At 41.5% G+C, this 19,594-nt stretch overlaps 1 protein-coding gene across 1 annotated transcript in view; it reads right to left on the bottom strand.

Annotated features, from left to right (window-relative positions):
• Window positions 1-19,594, bottom strand: part of LOC132871591 (galanin receptor type 1-like) — a 55,554-nt gene that overhangs the window by 1,147 nt on the left and 34,813 nt on the right. The window lies entirely within an intron of this gene.

Below are 19,594 nucleotides of genomic sequence, written 5' to 3'. Positions count from 1 at the left end.
AGTGCATTTTCAGAGGAACATAAACACTTTTAGCTTCACAGAACAGCAAAGTCACTAAATCGTATATAATGAATTAAAGCATCAAAGTAAATGTAATTTTAATTAGTGGTTATTAGCACAAAATGGAGTTCACAATTTTTAAGGTTATGACATTAATTTATGGTTACTGGCTGCATAATTAGCTACATAATTAGCTTCTGAATTGTTTTGTTTAGGTTTGGGTTAATTAAGTGCGTGGGTACTGGATGGGATCAGAATTGCAAAAAAAAAAAAAAGGTATTCCAGGTGTTCAGCCAGAAATTACTTCACTGAGATTGTTTTTGTTTAGTGTATTGTCAGCGAAGGGAAGATAAAATTAACTCTCAAATAGGCTGTTATACATTTATAGTAGGAGACGTGAGCACTATTTTACAGAGGTGAGATCATTAAGGTCAGGCCTTGGCTGCTTGGTGCTCAGACAACAACCTCTCCCCAAACATCAGTAAAACAAAGGAGCTGATTACGGACTACAGGACAAGTGGACAAGAACACCCTTTTCCACATCCTTCATTTACCTGAAATGGTGCCTGAGGAGAGCCAAAAAGATCATCAAGGACAGCAGTTCTACATGACACTCTATCAACTTTATCAACTGCTTCCATCTGGCAGGTATGACCAGATAACCAGGGGACGCATAAACAGACTACATAACAGTTATTTTCCCCAAGCCTTCAGACTCTTAACCAGTCAATGACAGCACGATTTGCATAGCCATCCTTTTTGCATACTACGTTGCACACCGCACATTTAGTATATATCATATGGATACGAGTGTTTTACTGGGAAATACGCCACTAGTGTTTTTTATACGAACTACATCAGGGACATGGAGATCCAAAACCATAGCATAAATCTCTATATGTCACTGGTGAGGAAATCAATGAATTGTTTTGATAAATTTGAGTAGTTTTTGTTTGTGAATGTGTCTATATAATAGAAGATATGAAGTTTATCTTCTCGTGTTGAAAAACTTGCATTTTACATATGAAATACATCACGGATCTGAGTCTCATCTCATCTCATTATCTCTAGCCGTTCTACAGGGTTGCAGATAAGCTGGAGCCTATCCCAGCTGACTATGGGCGAAAGGCGGGGTACAAGTCGCCATGTCACCACAGGACTGACACATAGACACAGACAACCACTCATACTCACATTCACACCTACGGTCAATTTAGAGTCACCAGTTAACCTAACCTGCATGTCTTTGGACTGTGGGGGAAACCGGAGCACCCGGAGGAAACCCACGCGAACACGGGGAGAACATGCAAACTCTGCACAGAAAGGCCCTCGCCAGCTACGGGGCTTGAACCCGGACCTTCTTGCTGTGAGGCAACAGCGCTAACCACTACACTACCGTGCCGTGTACTACATTTGACCTCACAGTGACCTTGACCTTAGACCTTTTGATCTCAAAATCTAATCAGTTCATGTTTGTCCCAAAGCGCACAAATGGTGAAAGTTTGGTGAAATTCCTTTCATTAGCCTTTGAGATATCGCGTTCAAAAGGTTTCGGGACAGATGCACGCACGCACACACGGACGGATGGATGGACAACGCGAAAACATAATGCCTCCTGCACCTTATGGTGGCGGAGGCATAAAAGTATATCAATCGTTCGCTTCACTCACTCATGATATATACACTCACTGATCAGAGATAAACTTATTATCTTAATGGGTAGTGTAAACAGTGTATCATCTGTTTACACTACCCCTTAAATTACATATATTTTATGTATATCTTTGCATCCAGAAAGTATATTCTTGATATTGCGTTTCATGGATATACTTGATATTGTATTTACATTTATATATTTTGTTTAAGGCCCGGTCCCACTGCACTTACGGATGCAAAAAGGATGTAAAACGTAAAAAAATCTTTGCCATCCGTTGGAAAACGCTATGCATCCGTTGTGTACTCATTGCATACGTGCTTCATACGCTCTATCCATCGAGCATCCGTCCACTGTGATTTCATCCATGCAAAAAGTTTTGAGCTGCACAAAACTTTCAGAACGGATGAACTTTCCGCCGTGTACGATGTAAATCCGCGACATATACGAGCAACAAACGTTCTATGTCCGTTATCATCCGTTAAACGTCTGCTGTATCCTCTCTGCATCCTCTGGGCATCCTCGCAACTCACATCCGCTGCAGCTGAAAACGGAAAGAGGGAGGAAAGATAAGGTACATGAAACGTCTATTCATCGTTAGTAGCACGGAAATAGAAAGGATGTAAGCGTATGCATCTCGTATATAAAGTATTCAAAACGGACAAAGCGTTTATATCTGGGATGTATCTCGTATATTTAGGATGTCTGGAGTATGTCTAGAGTATGTAGAAGGACACCTAGCGGACAATCGATATTTTGTATAAAAAGGGGGAGAAAATCATCTAGTAGTAGAGATGTATCGATGTAGCCGCCAGCACGTCTTTCCGCTTTATGCTGACGGCGTGCGTGCTGCATCCCTTTATATCCGCGGAGCAGACGCAATTCATACCCCCCGCATGCGCAGTGAACGGTCTGCATCCGATATACATCCGCGCAACATCCCCTTTGTTTCCGTTAGGCGTACGTGATGCATCCCCTTCATCCGCTATGCATCCACTCTTTCTGCTATGCGTCCGCTTCTCAGTTATCACCGGTAACCCCTTCGGAGCTGTCATCCACTTCCATCCGCTTTCATCCGCTAGGCTTCCTATGAACATGCGTTTAACATCCCCGCTATATACTACCCACGTCCGTTCTTTTCCGTTCTGTTTTCGCCAATTTTTGCCAATTTTGTCCATTTCTGGAGCGGATGAAAACGGATAGCGCCACCCCCGAAATTTTGCTCGTCCGCTGTGTCCTTTTTGCATACGTTTTGTGTCCATCGGCCAGTGGGACCGGGCCTTTAGTAGATGTTATATGTTAATATCACATTCAGGCAGTGTATGATGTACTCCCAAGTCCAGCGAACCTACACACATGGTGCACTGCAGAGTCACCAGCATGCCCTGTGTTCCAAGTGAGGAACCCTGGAACACATCCACAATTGCTGCAAAAAGGCACATGGAGAGGGACAGTACCAATGGAGGCATGATCAGCTCCTGAAGTCCAATGCTGAAGCCATCAGCACAGGACCTGATTTGGCCAAGGGGTGCAAACCCTCCAAGAAGATCATTGCCTTTGTCAGAGCGGGAGAACAGCCCAATCCTACCAAAAAAACAGCATCAACAGGCATCCTTACCTCGGCATGTGAGTGGCAGCTGTTGGTTGACATTGGATGACAGCTGAAGAGCCCCAGCCACATCGCAGCCACCACCATGCAACCAGACATTGTCTTAGTGTCTGAGTCAACCAAGCAAGCTGTGATGCTGGAGCTGACAGTTCCATGGGAAGATTGCTTGGAAGAAGCTTTCAAAAGGAAGCTATCAAAGTATGCGGAGCTGGTTAACACCTGTCAGCAGACTGGATGGAGAGCAAGGTGTCTCCCAGTGGAAGTAGGGTGCAGAGGATTTGCAGCTCGTTCCCTAGTCAGAGCCTTTAGCAATCTAGGCATTGTAGGAGAGAGGAAAAGGAGAGCCATCTGCAGTATTACCAATGCGGCAGAGAGAGCCTCAAGATGGCTGTGGCTCAAAAGAGGAGAGCCATGGAGCCAGTAGCTAACCACCTGGACACAAGCTGGGGTCCGATCAGCCCTGGCTGGGTCACCTGGAGGAGGGTGTATGATGTTGAAAGACCTGGAATACCCAATGATTCCAGGAACATCACTGAGGATGTGTCCAGAGGCAGCATCGGAAGATGTACGTTTACAACACAGTGTTGGTAGATATATATATTATATGAATTTCTCAGTGGAGCTACCATAAGAATTTCAATGTGTAATTTTCCATGTGCCAACTGTGCAAATGACAAATAAAAGACTCTGACTTACAATTATACTGGTGTGTCTAGTAAAGAGAAACTAAATAAACACATTAACTATTTGCTGCATAAAAGATGTTTTTGTGTACCATGTTTCCATTAACTTGATGTGTTACATCAAGTTAATAAAACAGTGTTTATTTATCAGCCTGGTTTACTTGCTGTCTCCAACACAGCAGGCGGAATAAGAATTATTTTTACGTTAGGCTAATATTCAAGACACTATTCTTATTAATCAATTTGAAATCAATAATAAATGAGACGATAACTTGACATAACACGATATTAACTAGAAATTTCTAAAGATTTCAGCCAAAATAATGACATGTTAAAATATCTTAAAAGTAGAAGGGCAATCAGTAGAGTAGAGTCCATACCGCCACCAAGCCACATATTATCAACATCAAACTCAAATCACTTTAACTGAGGATAATATTAAAGCAGTATGCCAAATTTCATCAAAATCCGTTCATTACTTTTTGAGTTACATTGGGAACAGATACAGGCTCCACATACATATCCAGATTTGGATCAAAATCTACTCAATTGTACCTTGGCCCGTAGCTCACTTTTCCTCCAAATTTCATCAAAATCTGTTCACTACTTTTTGAGTTACATTAGAAAAAGAAAGCAAAAACAAACAGAGGAGAAAACATAACCTCATCCAACAAAGCTGGAATAATCTTGAATACCTTGAAATAATTAGTTATTAAACTAAAACAACAAGTCCAAATAACAGTATAATACTGTATTTTGAAATAATGAGTTATAAGCAATGTACTATTTTTGAAATAATAACTTATGTTGGAATAATGACAGAAATAATTTGATAGTAAGTTGAAATAATATAATTTATTTTTTTCGTGGTCCGGTTTCCATCAAATCCTGCGCTCTGATTGGCTGGCGAGCGGGTCCGTATCCGTATCCTACGATACGGACCTCTGGCGACTCGCTCATTGACAACAACAAACATAGTAGCAATTTTTGTCATCATTTATTTTCACATTTCTCAGGAAAATAGCATTAATTTTACAGCATGGATAGCGATAACGACAGTATTCACAGCGAAAGCGAGTTTTACTACCCTGATGAAGAAGAAATAAAAGAAAACATTGCAGGAGAAAGCGAAAAACCTGTAACTGTTGCTAAGGTCGAGCAAAAACATGGCTGAATCCTGAATGACACAATTTTGTATAAATAGGGGACTACATACAGTAGGTGGCAAAATGTAGGTTTTTTCCTGCCATGGAAGTGCACTTGTATACAGAGGAGGAAGCCATTTGCATGACAGCCATGAATGAGGATTCAAAATGGCGGTTCGGCTAGGTTTTCCCTTTCGGGCGCTCTCATTTCCTGTTAGAATTTGGTAAAGAAAAAATAAATATATTATTTACCAGCTTAAGGTCGGTCCGTATGGTGAAATACTGTGACCTCGGCCTTGAATACTGACCTCGGCCCAGAGGGCCTCGCTCAGTACTTTCAAGACCTCGGTCATGGTATTTCATGATACGGACCTCCCAGCTGGTAAATAACATATTTATTTTTTTCGCGGTCCAGTTTCCATCAAATCCAGCGCTCTGATTGGCTAGCGAGCGGGTCCGTAACCTACGATACAGACCTCTGGCAACTCGCTCTATCACAGCAACAACAAACATAGTAGCAATTTTTGTCAACATTTATTTTCACATTTCTCAGGAGAATAGCATTAATTTAACATCATGGATAGTGATAATGACAGTCTTCATAGTAAAAGCAAGTTTTACTACCCTGATAAAGAAGAAATAAAAGAAAACATTTCAGGAGAAAGCTAAAAACCTGTAACTGTTGCTAACGCCGAGCAAAAACATGGCTGAATCCTGAATGACTCAATTTTGTATAAATAGGGGACTACATAGGCGGCAAAATGTAGTTTTTTTTTTCCTGCCATGGAAGTGCACTTGTATACCAAGGAGGAAGCCATTTGCATGACAGCCGTGAATGAATGAGGATTCAAAATGGCGGCTCACCTTGGCTTGGTTTTCCCTTTCGGGCGCTCTCGTTTTCTGTTAGAATTTGGTAAAGAAAAAAAATATTATTTACCAGCTCAAGGTCGGTCCATATGGTGAAATACCATGGTATTGGCCTTGAATACTGACCTGGGCCTAGAGGCCTCAGTCAGTACTTTCAAGACCTCAGTCACGGTATTTCACCATACACTGTAAAAAAATTATTTTGTGGGGTTGTATATTTTACTGATAAAAAATGATTATTTTTTCCACAAAAAAAATAGGTAAGCAAAGGTAATTGATTGCAAGGGGTAGATCATACAGGCGCTACCTATTAATATAGAGTATAAACTTCTAATGGTGAGAAATGAGTAAACTACACCCAATTGAACTGATGAAAATGGATTAAATAATAATCAGAAATATTAGGCAGGAAATAATGTAACGCAATAGGTAGGGTATAACTACCTAAAATGACTAAAATATAGCCTACTCGATTCTACGCGCAATGATTCATAGGAGCATGCTCGTACTGTGCTCATGATTTAGCAGAAAACAGCACTCATGCATGCAGTGCTCCCAGAAGAAGAGACTGGAGCGAGTCTGCGTGTCTTCGTCTCGAAGGGAATTGCGAATTGCGAAGGTAAGTAAGTTGAAAATGTTCTGTATTTTACCTTGCAACAAAATGCAACAATACATGACTTCAAAAGGAACATTTTTTATCACCCTCAAGTTGTAGTTGGCATGTTTCTAACCAAAGCCATTGTAGGCTAATTCCGATTTCACCACTGTAGCTAATTCTTGCGCCAGCGAGTTCGCAGTTAGCCATTTCACAATTCTCAAAATGTAAGAAGCCAAGTACCATACTATGTGTTCAAGGGTATTACCGTCCTCACAATGTAGAAACTTAATGAAAAGTGCCGAAGCCGATATTTGCAGTCGCGTTTCCCTACCTTGTAAAATGGGAACTAATTGTGGTAGGTCTGATTAAGGTGGGTGGACGAATCCAGTACAACGGCAGGTAGCTGTTCTTACCATGTGCAGTCAATAAATTAAATTCAAAGATGATGGAGTGGCTGACTTATCGTGATAATATGCCACCTTAAGTGCTTTTTATGCACGTTATGCACGTTTAGAAGGCCAAGTGGTGGCTAATGTGAATGAACACGTGTTGAGCTTAGGTTAGCCACCTAAGGACATGCTTAGTTTTACAATGCAAGTAAGCCATTCATTAGTTCCATATGACTGCCTGTTGGTGTGTTTAATTAATTAACATTGATTTCTTGTGAGTTATATGAACATATTTTGCATATGCAGAGCATAACGATAGTCAATGTAAAGCGCAGTACTTTTGGTGTCCCCACACCATCTGTTTCGACGAAGGGCAGAGCAGTGAAGGCACCACGCTTACAACACTCCATGTTTTCGATACAAACCCCGCACATCAGCGCCAAGCTATGACCTATTTTTTTTGTCAGTGCCAATTGACTAGCTGCTATGGTCGGAGCATTTTTGAATCTGACCATTTAGCTCCGAATGCAGCAAACGTAGCATAGTGGTCGGTAGATTGAACAGTTTTATTGAGTGTTTCTCAATCGTAATCTAATCAACAGGTGGTGGCGTTCGACGTTGTTGACAACAATGAACAGTGGTCTGCGCTGTGTTGGAGTTGGTGTGCCTGTGCTCACGGCGTGGGGCAGAAGCAGAACAGGTTTGTTGGTTATTCTTATTAAGTGTTCCAGCAAAACCCTGCACTGCGGATTTCAAGTATAGTGTAATAGGTAATGCATATAATAGACATTTAAATTTCACTTTGTTACATATGCTGGCATTATAACAATGCCAAGGGTGTATAATTTGCCCTTTGACCACTTATTTTTTAAGAAATGGAAACAAATCTTTGGCATGTGCACATCTGAAAACATACATTTTCTCTTGTCCCCGTCTGACTACAGGTGCTGACGTCTTCTAACTGGTGCTACAGCCATTGTTGAACCGATCTCCTCAGCAGTCCAGTAAGTTATCATCATATATCTGAACTTCACTCTAACCAAGCCCTTCACACGTTCCTTAATGAATTGGCTGTACAAAAAAAGCAGCTTCACAACACTGAAGCGACTAGAGCTACTACAACACTATACATTACATCATGGACAATTCGGCTGAAACCAGCCCATACCCTATTTGCTTTCTGATTGCCATTGTGCCTTCAGAACACGAGTTACATTACATTTAGCAGACACTTTTATCCAACTCGACTTACAAAGAGGACATTACGTACACATTTGTCGAGATTTAGCTAGATGTGAAGAACAGGCAACTAGAAGAAGCAACGCCAGTCTCTTAACAGTAGCCTGGCACAAGTTCTCATCCTCAACCTTGTTACTTAACACTAATTCACTTTCAACTAATTCACTTTATTATACATATTTTACCTGAAAGACAACTATACTTCTCTTTTTATGAGTAGCGCAAGGCACAGGTGTAATTGATCAGTTGCATTGCAAAATGAAATCCTTGTTTAGGCTCTCTACCCTTCACCTCAGTTCATTCTTGGCCTTTCATTGTGAAGAAATTGAAACAAGTCTTTTGCAATGTGTGCGTCTGAAAGCGTAAATATTCTGTTTTGTTGTCCTTGTCTGAGTACAGGTGCTGACGTCTTCTAACTTGTGCTACGGCCATTGTTGAACCGATCTCCTCAGCAGTCCGGTAAGTTAACATATATCTGAACTTCACTCTAACCAAGCCCTTCACAGATGCTTTAATGAATTGGCTGTGTAAAAAATGCAGCTTCACAACGCTTAAACATCGAGAATTACTAAAACACTATAGATTACATCATGTGCATTTTGGCCGAAACCAGTCCATACTCTGCCTCCATTCTGATTGCCCCTGCACCTTTAAAACATGGGGTGCATTACATTCACATTTGTCCAGGTCTCATGAACAGGCAAATAGTCCCGGTCAGCTTCTTTGTTTCACTTGTCTAGTATGTAATTCTTGCAGTTTTAACACAGAGCGGCAGTATTTTGAGCACCTTGGTGGCGACCTTAAGAAATTTGAAACCGTATCTTGTGTTTTTCAAGGATGCGATTATGAGACGAATATATACAGAACATTTCACACTCACAAGATCAGAAAACAGTCCACATTCACTGGAAAGCTTTAAGAGCGCAGTTCTTCAACAATATCAAGTCGAAAATCCCGAAGAAAGTGAATTAGTTGAAAGTAACAGCTACTGTGACTCTTTGCTTGAAGATGATGTTGAGGTTGAGGATTTGCGCCTGACTATTGTTAAGAGACTGGGTTTGCTTCTTCTCAAATTGGATTGCTTTTACAATGTTTCTAACACATGCATTGATGAACTAGTAGATGAACTTCATTTTCTTGTGTCATCTGCATCTGGACCAGTTATAAAAAACATTATCCTGAGCACCTTAAAGAGGCATGGATGTACTTTTGAAGATGCAGTGATTGCAAAACTGGTGAAAGATCTTTGTCAGTTTAACCCTTTGTCTGCTGCATTGGACACAGGTGGTCCTTTGCGCACACACTACAAGAGGTACCAGTTTTTGAAGGAGAATTTCATCGTGACTGAGCCAGTTGAATACTCACTTGGTGGAAATGACAGACAAACATTTCAGTATATAACAATTCTTCCATTGCTGTCTGAACTTCTGAACAACAGACACATTCAAGCTACCGTACTGCAGAATAGAGGTCCTTCTGTTGGTGCTTCTTCTGTGTACAGATCATTTCATGATGGTTCATGTTTCAGAGAGAACAGATTCCTCTGTGGAACTGAACTTACCATTTCTCTCATTCTTTACATCGACGACTTTGAGATTTGCAATCCTTTGGGAACGTCCCGCAAAAAGCATAAAGTTACAGGTGTGTACTGGGTGTTTGCAGACATTCCTGCTTACTTGCGGTCTACTTTGTCTTCCATTTACCTTGCCATTCTTTGCAAAACAAAGGATATCAGCACACATGGATACAGAAAGGTGTTGGAACCCCTACTTAGGGATTTAAAATGCTTTGAGGACTCTGGTGTCTTTGTGCCAAGTCTTGGCAAAGTGGTAAAAGGCACTGTATTTGTAGTTGTTGCTGACAATCTCGGAGCTCACTCTTTAGGTGGATTTGTTGAGAGCTTTTCTTCATCCCACTTTTGTCGATTCTACATTGCTGATCGCTCAGAGATCCAGTGTCATGAGGTTGCAGAGGCAATGTTTCCACAAAGAACAGAGTCCAATTATGCTTTGCATGTCGAAGTGGCAATGTCTGATGCTGCAGAGGCTCATCACTTCGGAATAAAAGATAAGTGTCCCATCTCTGAAACACTGAGATACTTTCATATCACTTCCGGGTATCCCCCTGACGCATTGCATGATTTGCTGGAAGGAATAGTTCCTTTAGAACTAGCCCTGTGTCTTGATGTGTTCATGAGGAAAAAATACTTCTCTCTCCAGGAATTAAACCGTTTCATTCTTCAGTTTCCATACAAGTGGAATGATAAAGTCAACTCTCCACAACCAATTCCTGCTAATTTTTGGAGCACGCAAAAGGCAATGCACATGAAAATTGGTGCTTGTTACGTTTGCTACCATTCATGATTGGTGACAGAATTCCTGAGGATGATTCAGCATGGCAGGTTTTGATGACCTTAAAGGACATTGTCGAGCTCGTCATGGCTCCTGTACACACAAATGAAAGCATAGGATACCTTGAAAGTAAAATTAGTGAACATCGTTACAGGTACTTGAATGTATTTCCAAACCAGACAGTGAAACCGAAGCATCACTTCCTCGAACATTACCCTTCACTCACAACTGCTTTTGGACCACTGGTGGCTCTATGGACCATGTGCTTCGAGGCGAAGCACCGATTCTTTAAACGGTTGGTGAGGCAGACCGGGTCTTTCAGAAACATTCTCTTGACTATGGCCAAAAAACATCAAACAATGATTGCATGTTACATGCAAAACGCTATTGCTTTGAGACCAATACTCTCTGTGTCCAGAAAGACTGAAGTGGCAGTGGAGGTTCTAAAAGACAGCATTAAAGAGTCTTTTTCAAGAAAATTTCCTGGGATGGTAGCTGTGAACCTGACAGACAAGGTTACTGTTTTGGGCACTCTGTATTGTGTGGGGATGTTGTTGCCTTTTGGCTCAACAGGAGGACTGCCTGATTTTGGGGAGATAATTCAAATTATGTTAGTGCATGACAGCCCTGTCTTTGTTTTGAAATTGCTGAGTGGATGGTACCACAAGCATCTGAGGAGCTTTGCAGTACAGCCCACAGGAGAGATTCAAAATGTTCAACATTCACAATTGAAAGACACATACCCCTTTGCTGCCTACAACACAGCCCATGGATGAATGGTCTCCTTGAAACACTTCATTTGCACATCAGAGTAATACAAGTTACATTACTTAAGTATCATACGTCAGCTGTCTTGACGTTACACCTCTTAATGGCATCCTTTCTACACAAATAACTCATGCTGGCCCTTTCATGTGAATGCATGTAAAGCCTGGGTCATTATTTTTCTTTGTGTAAATTCTTGAAAAGCAAGCCATGATCTATCTGGGGTCATTTGAAAGGAATGGGTAACACGGTGAAGTACCAATCACATGGGTGATATATAGCATCATTACTGGTGCTCTGGTCTGAAAGAGGCTTGTGTGTGTGTGTGTGTGTGTGTGTCTGTACGTGTCTACGTTTCTGTCTCACGCATGCACTTTGTCTCTCATGTGTGCACTCAGGCTACATCCACACGACAACGGCAATGAGATATTATTTAAAAATATATCGCGTCCAAATGGGCAACGATCAGTAAAATATCAGGTCCATATGGCAACGCAATGCTTGCTGAAAACGATGCAATACACATGCCACACCTCTAGGGGCGCTGTAAGACGGGCCCTTCGGAGACACCAGAAGAATAGAAGAAGTAAGGACGCATGCGCATAAACTATTATGCGCGAGACTTCATATTAGCCACAAAGTCAGGAAAATCTGTTCGTAAAATTACATTATAATGACCAAATACAATGAAAAGTATTTTTCCAGTCTCACCTGTGAAAGGTAATCCCATGTGATCCCGTTTGGACGGTACAGTTAAACGCAGCTAATCTTTATTCTCTGCTTTGACCTATCCAACATGGCGGCGAGGATGACGTATGATTCTACGCGGAAGGCGGCGTCTTTAATGGTCCGGAATAAATTGAATGCTACACGTTGATGGATTAATTTGTTGTTTCTCACCTGTGAAAGGTAATCCCATGTGATCTCGTTTGGACGGTACAGTTAAATGCAGCTAATCTTTATTCTCCGCTTTGACCTATCCAATATGGCGGCGAGGGTGACGTATGATTCTACGCGGAAGGCGGCGTCTTTAATGGTCCGGAATAAATTGAATGTTACACGTTGATGGATTAATTTGTTGTTTCTCACCTGTGAAAGGTAATCCCATGTGATCTCGTTTGGACGGTAAACCTGTTGGTACAGTTAAACGCGGCACATGAATCCTTATTCTCCGCTTTGACCTATCCAATATGGCGGCGAGGATGACGTATGATTCTACGCGGAAGGCGGCGTCTTTAATGGTCCGGAATAAATTGAATGCTACACGTTGATGGATTAATTTGCTCTTCTACGCCCTTTTTGAGGAATGTATTGTAGGACTTACTGTAAACCAACATCTGAAGAGGTGAGATCGCTCCTTTTTTTCCCTATTTTTGCTGGCGGGATTGACTCTGCCCTAAGGACAGAGTCTCTCTCTCTCTCTCTCTCTCTCACTTTGCACCATTACACAATAAATATTCACAGTGAAAATATTTTGTAAGCGTGTTTCATGAACCAAGTTATAGGATTTGTTGACAACTCGCATCGAGTTCGTTACACTTCTACCCGGCGTGAAGCACTCACAGTCATGTGGTTGTGACATCATCGTAAACAAATCCGTTCTACTCATCCAGAAGACTTCACAACGGCAACGTTGCCAGATCTTTCCACTCTGGAACCCGTTCTCAAAAAGACTGCGTTTTGGGCACCCAAAACGCCGGTGCCGTGTGGACGCCAGGCCTAAACGATAAGCAATTGTATCGGAGTCACCTGAATCCGTTGCCGTGTGGACAGGGCCTCAGTCTCACGCGCGCACACTCACACATGCGGTGTGTGTGTGTGTGTGTCTATGTTTCTGTCTCACGCATGCACTTTCTCTCTCACGTGTGCACTCAGTCTCACGCGCGCACACTCTCACACATGCGCTATGTGTTTTTGAGTAAAATGTATGTACCAGCCCTTAACAATCAACTTCTCTCTTCTCTCTACAGCTAATCACAACACACAAAACAATGTCTGTTCGGTTACGGATCGTCATGGGAGATGACGAGATACACAAATTAATGCTTCCAACTGGGCTTCCAGACCAAGTTGGAGATCTCATTACAATAATAGCCAATACCTTTAACATACAGGGGGAGATCTCCTTACTTTATGAAGACAAAGATTTTAATAACCAATTGTTCAGCCTGACACACACTTCGGACCTGTACGACATGGCCACTGTTAAAGTTGTGAAAAAGGAGCCTACAGTTGTCCTAGACCTGCACAGCATTGACTCATCAGAAGAACTGTCCCCTGTGTTGGCTGAAATAAGTTCTATAGACTCGAGTTTAGATGTTAGTGAGATCTTCCCCGATGCTTCAGATGACCAAGCTTTGTGTAGCTCACAAGATACACTAATACTGCCAACATCATGCCGCTCTACTACATGGCCAGTGCCATTTAAAGTGCCTGATTTCTCGAGAGATGTGGAAAACATCCTTGCAGATGCCAACAAGACGTACCATGCCACTGGAAAACGATTCCATGATCCAAGTGTTAAATCTGCCATAATGCAAAACCTTGCAGAAACAATATTTCACTACACAGCTTACCCCTCCAACCTCCAAATTGCTGCAGTGGCTGAAGCCTTAATCGCCAAATTCCCCTGCCTTAAAGAGCCAGGATCGTTCACAGGAATGTATGGCTGGCAGCAGCGTCTAAAATACAAAATGCATAACTACCGCTCAAAACTGAAGTCCCGATCATATGCATCCTACCCTGAATTGGAAGTGAACATGTTAAAAAGAAAGGCCCCAACCGATGCTGCACCTGCAAAAGGCATAAAAAAAAACAAAGAAAGCCAAAGTAAACTACCTCCCTCCACACCCCGTGGGACTTGATAGCCATACACTGGAGGAAGAGAGAATCCAGCTGATTCAAGAGGCACAAAAAACCAACAACACCAACATCATAAGTGAAAAGATGTCCAAAACTTTTTCGATCCAGAGGCAGGAGGTGGTGGCCCAGAGTCCTGTGAGCGCACTTGTGGAGAGATGGCCGGCATTTTTTACTGAGGCACAGGTAAGACTGCCTGGGGCCGATGTTGCAACTTGTCTGTCTTCAGGGTTTCCCTCAGCACTTTACAGTCAAGGTGGCCACCTTCACAACAACCACTTACCACCTTGACTAGATCCTCAGAAAAGATAAAGATTGTGTATTGTGAATGTCATTTCTAATGTTGCTTTCCCCAAAATCATGAACTATTTTTGTAGGTTTTCTTGTCATATTTCATATGAAACAACATGACCTTTCGAATGATGATGGTCGCATGTCTCTGACCCCTGCTTGCCCCTGACCACCTTGACTAATGTTCTGCGGGAAATGCTGTGTTGTATTGTGTTCTGTGGTGCTGATATTGTGCAAGTGTTTTTTGTCCTGTTGCCATTTTATACTCCCTAATGGAGCATAGGATGGGGGGGTTCATGTCTTCTTTTTTTCTCTTCCCTCCTACACTCATGCTGTGCTATGCTATGAAATGCCTTAATTTTCTTCAGGATGACTAAAATATCTCTACTACTCTACAATACAGTAGCTATGGGAAACTTGAAATTATTCTATTGACTTTTGTGAACTGAAATACATGTCCCGTTTCTATGTCATATTTTGTAGATAAAAGAAGAGTTTAGAAGGGTCACAACTATTCGACTTGAGGAGGAATTCATTTGGCATCTTGATCAACATACCCCCCGACTGCTGACACTGATGCGTGACAGAGGAGGGGCAGCTGGTACAAGACTGCGTCCTTTCCTAAGCATTGTTGATGAGGTATTTATGTGCTTACGTGATTTAACAAAAAGTGCAAAAGTTCCTTTTTGAAACTGTCTCATCAACAAAATACATTTCCTTACAGCACCGACGTGTGGAGAAAAAAAGGGATGCAGTTCTGTGCGGTCTGATGGAGTACTTGGGAGAAGATCCACGTGACCTTTTCCAGGACTGACAGGTGTGTGTGTGTGTGTGTGCGTCTTATACGCGTGTGACATGGTTCAGTAGCCTCTTTGTGCAGATGGGCTCGCCGGCGGGCCCGTTCACACTTTGCCGGAAAGACTCAACTACATCATAACAACATTTGCTATGACATTACTGAGTGCCTTAAGTAACAGATTAAGACTCGGTCATTACGATATTGAGGACAATAAGGTTATAACATAGGCTCTGTGCAAAGGGGTTAACATGGTTGTCTCAGGCTGCATCTTTCCTGAGGGAGAAATCAGAAAACAATCATTTTCTACAAGAATAAATTGTTTGGGGTGGAGTGTAATACAACCATCTAGCCTTGTGGAGTCCTCATTAGTGTTGTTAATATGTTATAATTTATTGCATTGTCTTTCTTTTTTAACATTTAGAGTGATTATGAGGACTACGTGGACCAGCCGATGAAGCTGCTTGTCATTCGCAGTTCACCAGCAGTGGAGGACCAAGACGATGTGGTCATCGTAATCGAAGGCATCAAAGTCCTCAATGGCTGTGGAAACAGAACGAAAGCATGTGTCCTACTTATGGGTCTGATCTACGCTCTGAACCTCGAGTATCCTAAAAAACTTAAGTATACTTTTGAGGTATTTCAGAAGATTATTTTGGAGCTCGACAAAACCAAGTTTCGGAAAAAGGTCTCTACACTCCGAAGCAAACTATTGGCGCGAACTGCTTTTACTCAGGTTACGCTACTAACGTGCGCGCACACATCCAAGCACTTTTTTTTTCTTTTTAACTTTGTTCCGTCTTGACTTAACCTCTGTCTGCAGTATACATTTTTGAAACAAAAACTGAGATCTTGGTCTGAATATGTGAAAACTACTGTAAAGGAAAAACTGCTGAATATGTACAAGGTCTCAAGCAGCTGTGCAGTTTTTTTCTCTCTCCACGTTGACATATGCGTGCCCACCCATATACACACACACAGCTTGTGTTGTGTCATTGACTTAACCTGAATGTCTGTTGCTGAACATGCAATGTTCAGTGATGACTGCATGGAAGATGTAGATGGTTCTTAGCTATTCCGATTTACTGTAAGGGGAAAACATACTGAAAACAAGGAGATTTCCTTACTATATGAAGACAAAGACTTTTACCAATTGTTCAGCCTGACAAACACTTTGGACCTGTACGACATGGACAACTGAAGGTTCCTTTCTCACAACTTTAACAGTGGCCTAGACCTGCACAGCACTGACGTATCAGAAGAACTGTCCCCTGTGTTAGTTTAAATAAGTTCTAAAGACTCAAGTGTGGGTGTTGGTGAGATCTTCCCTGATGCTTCAGATGACCAAGCTTCGTGTAGCTCACAAGATACACTAATATTGCCAACATCATGCCGCTCTACTACATGGCCAGTGCCATTTAAAGTGTGCCTGATTTCTCGAGAGATGTGGAAAACATCCTTTTTTGAGCTGGACAAAACAAAGTTGCTGAAAATGGTATCTACACTCCGAAGCAAACTATTGGACTGAACTGCTTTTACTCAGGTTAAGCTACTAACGTGCGCACACACGTCCAAGCACTTTTTTTTTCTTTTTAACTTGTTCAGTCTTGACTTAACCTCTGTCTACAATATACATTTTTGAAACAAAAACGGGGATCTTGATCTGAATTATGTATAAACTATTGTAAAGGGAAAAGTGCTGAATACGTACAAGGTCTCAAGCGGTTGTGCAGAGGTTTTTTTTCTTCCTCTCTCTGTTAACACATGTGCATCCATATACACACAGCTTGTGTTGTCATTGACCTAACCTGAATGTCTGTTGCTGAACATGCAATGTTGAGTGGTTGTTGCATGGGAAATGTAGATGGTTCTTAGTTTTTCCAATTTACTGTATGTGAATGCCATGTAAGCTACTGTAAGGGGAAAACGTGCTGAAAACAAGGAGATTCATTTAATATATGAAGACAGACTTTGTCAGGCTGAACAATTGGTTATCAAACACTTCGGACCTGTACGACATGGCCACTGTTAAAGTTGTGACAAAGGAGCCTACAGTTGTCCTAGACCTGCACAGTATTGACGCATCAGAAGAACTGTCTCCTGTGTTGACTGAAATAAGTTCTATAGACTTGAGTTTAGATGTTAGGGAGATCTTCCCTGATGCTTCAGATGACCAAGCTTCGTGTAGCTCACAAGATACACTAATACTGCCAACATCATGCCGCTCTACTACATGGCCAGTGCCATTTAAAGTGTAGGTTCCTTTCTCACAACTTTAACAGTTGTGCTAGACCTGCACAGCATTGACGTATCAGAAGAACTGTCCCCTGTGTTAGTTTAAATAAGTTCTAAAGACTCAAGTGTGGGTGTTGGTGAGGTATTCCCTGATGCTTCAGATGACCAAGCTTCGTGTAGCTCACAAGATACACTAATACTGTGTGTAAAGTGCCTGATTTCTCGAGAGATGTGGAATACATCCTTGCAGAGGCATGCAAGATGCAAGTGTTAAATCTTCCAAGATGCAAGTGTTAAGTCTGCCATAATGCAAAGCCTTGCAGAAACAATATTTTACTACCCAGCCTACCCCTCCAACCTATACCTACCTCTATAGAACTTATTTTAGCAAACACAGGGGACAGTTCTTCTGTCACATTTTCAGGCCAAACCCACTGATATCCTAACATTGATACGGACGTGAATACCATGTAAACTTTTTTTTTTTTAAAGCTGAACAAAGCAAAACTGCTGAAATGGCAAAACCTTCCAAAACAAATTATTAGTGAATGGCTTTTACTCAGGTTAAGCTACACACAAACATTTATTTTTCCTTTTTTGAACTTTGTTCAGTCGAGTCTTGACTTACCTCTGTCTGCAGTATACATTTAAAAAAAAATCTTAGTGTGTTTTATGTGTGTACTTTGTAAGCTACTGTTATGGGAGAACTGCTTAACATTTACAAGGACGCAAACAGCTGAGCAGGATTTATTTTGTTTTTTTGTTGTTCACACACACACACAAGCTGTGTGTGTGTCAGTTGACCTGAATGTCTGGCAGAAAAGAGAACCATTTAAGAGATATGAACACATGTAGCATCACTCCACATTCTAAATTATTCTGATTTATGTGAATACTGTCTAAACTTGTCTTAGGGGGAAGAGTGCTAAATATGTACAAGAATAACCTTTTCTTAAACTTTTATCTTGGCACTAACTGTTTTTTTGGAAGGTTTTTACCTTTGGCACAGCAGAGAGAGAGTGAACTGCTTTTACTCAGGTTAAGCTACACACAAACACAGATTTCTCTTGTCTTTTTTGAACACACACACACACACACACACACACACACACACACACACACACACACAGAGCTTGTGTTGTGTCAGTGGCTTAATCTGAATAATTGGTAAAACGCACTGTTGGGTGAGTGCTGCAGGTGTTCATATTTTTCTTAAATTGTTCTTAGTTATTCTCATTTGTATGAACACGTGCAAACTTCTCTAAGGGGAAAAACAGTTGTGTGGTGTATTTTTTTCTATTTTTGTAACAGCTTTTATTGTTTTATATCTACACTGTGCACTCCACTCCTGTGTGTCTCATACATAAACAGTCTCACACAGGGATGAAGAACAGTGGGGGGGTGGGGTGCTTTTTCTCTCATCTTGCCTTGTTCTCTGGTTGGTTAATAAAAATACCGAATTACAGCTGATTTCTTCTGTGTCTGTTAAATTATTTCATTCTGTTAAGATATGGCTAGTTAATAGGAATAATAATAATATAAAAGTAAAAGAATCAGAATAAATAATAAATAAATAGCTATATTAAAAGGCTATATGGAATGAGTAAATGTTACCCCATTTTTATCAGTAATTATTGATGCTAAAAGGCTATATGAAATGAGTAAATGTTACCCCATTTTTATCAGTAATTATTGATGCTAAAAGGCTATATGAAATGAGTAAATGTTACCCCATTTTTATCAGTAATTGTTACTTTGATATACTCAGTAAGACCAAGTGATTTTTTTTAGTATATCATAACTACTGGATGGGCGGCACGGTGGTGTAGTGGTTAGCGCTGTCGCCTCACAGCAAGAAGGCCTGGGTTCGAGCCCCGTGGCCGGCGAGGGCCTTTCTGTGTGGAGTTTGCATGTTCTCCCCGTGTCCGCGTGGGTTTCCTCCGGGTGCTCCGGTTTCTCCCACAGTCCAAAGACATGCAGGTTAGGTTAACTGGTGACTCTAAATTGACCGTAGGTGTGAATGTGGGTGTGAATGGTTGTCTGTGTCCATGTGTCAGCCCTGTGATGACCTGGCGACTTGTCCAGGGTGTACCCCGCCTTTCGCCCGTAGTCA

This window comes from Neoarius graeffei, chromosome 23 (assembly GCF_027579695.1).
Source record: "Neoarius graeffei isolate fNeoGra1 chromosome 23, fNeoGra1.pri, whole genome shotgun sequence".
NCBI classification, from domain to species: domain Eukaryota; kingdom Metazoa; phylum Chordata; class Actinopteri; order Siluriformes; family Ariidae; genus Neoarius; species Neoarius graeffei.
This window is presented reverse-complemented; position numbering and strand designations above follow the sequence as displayed.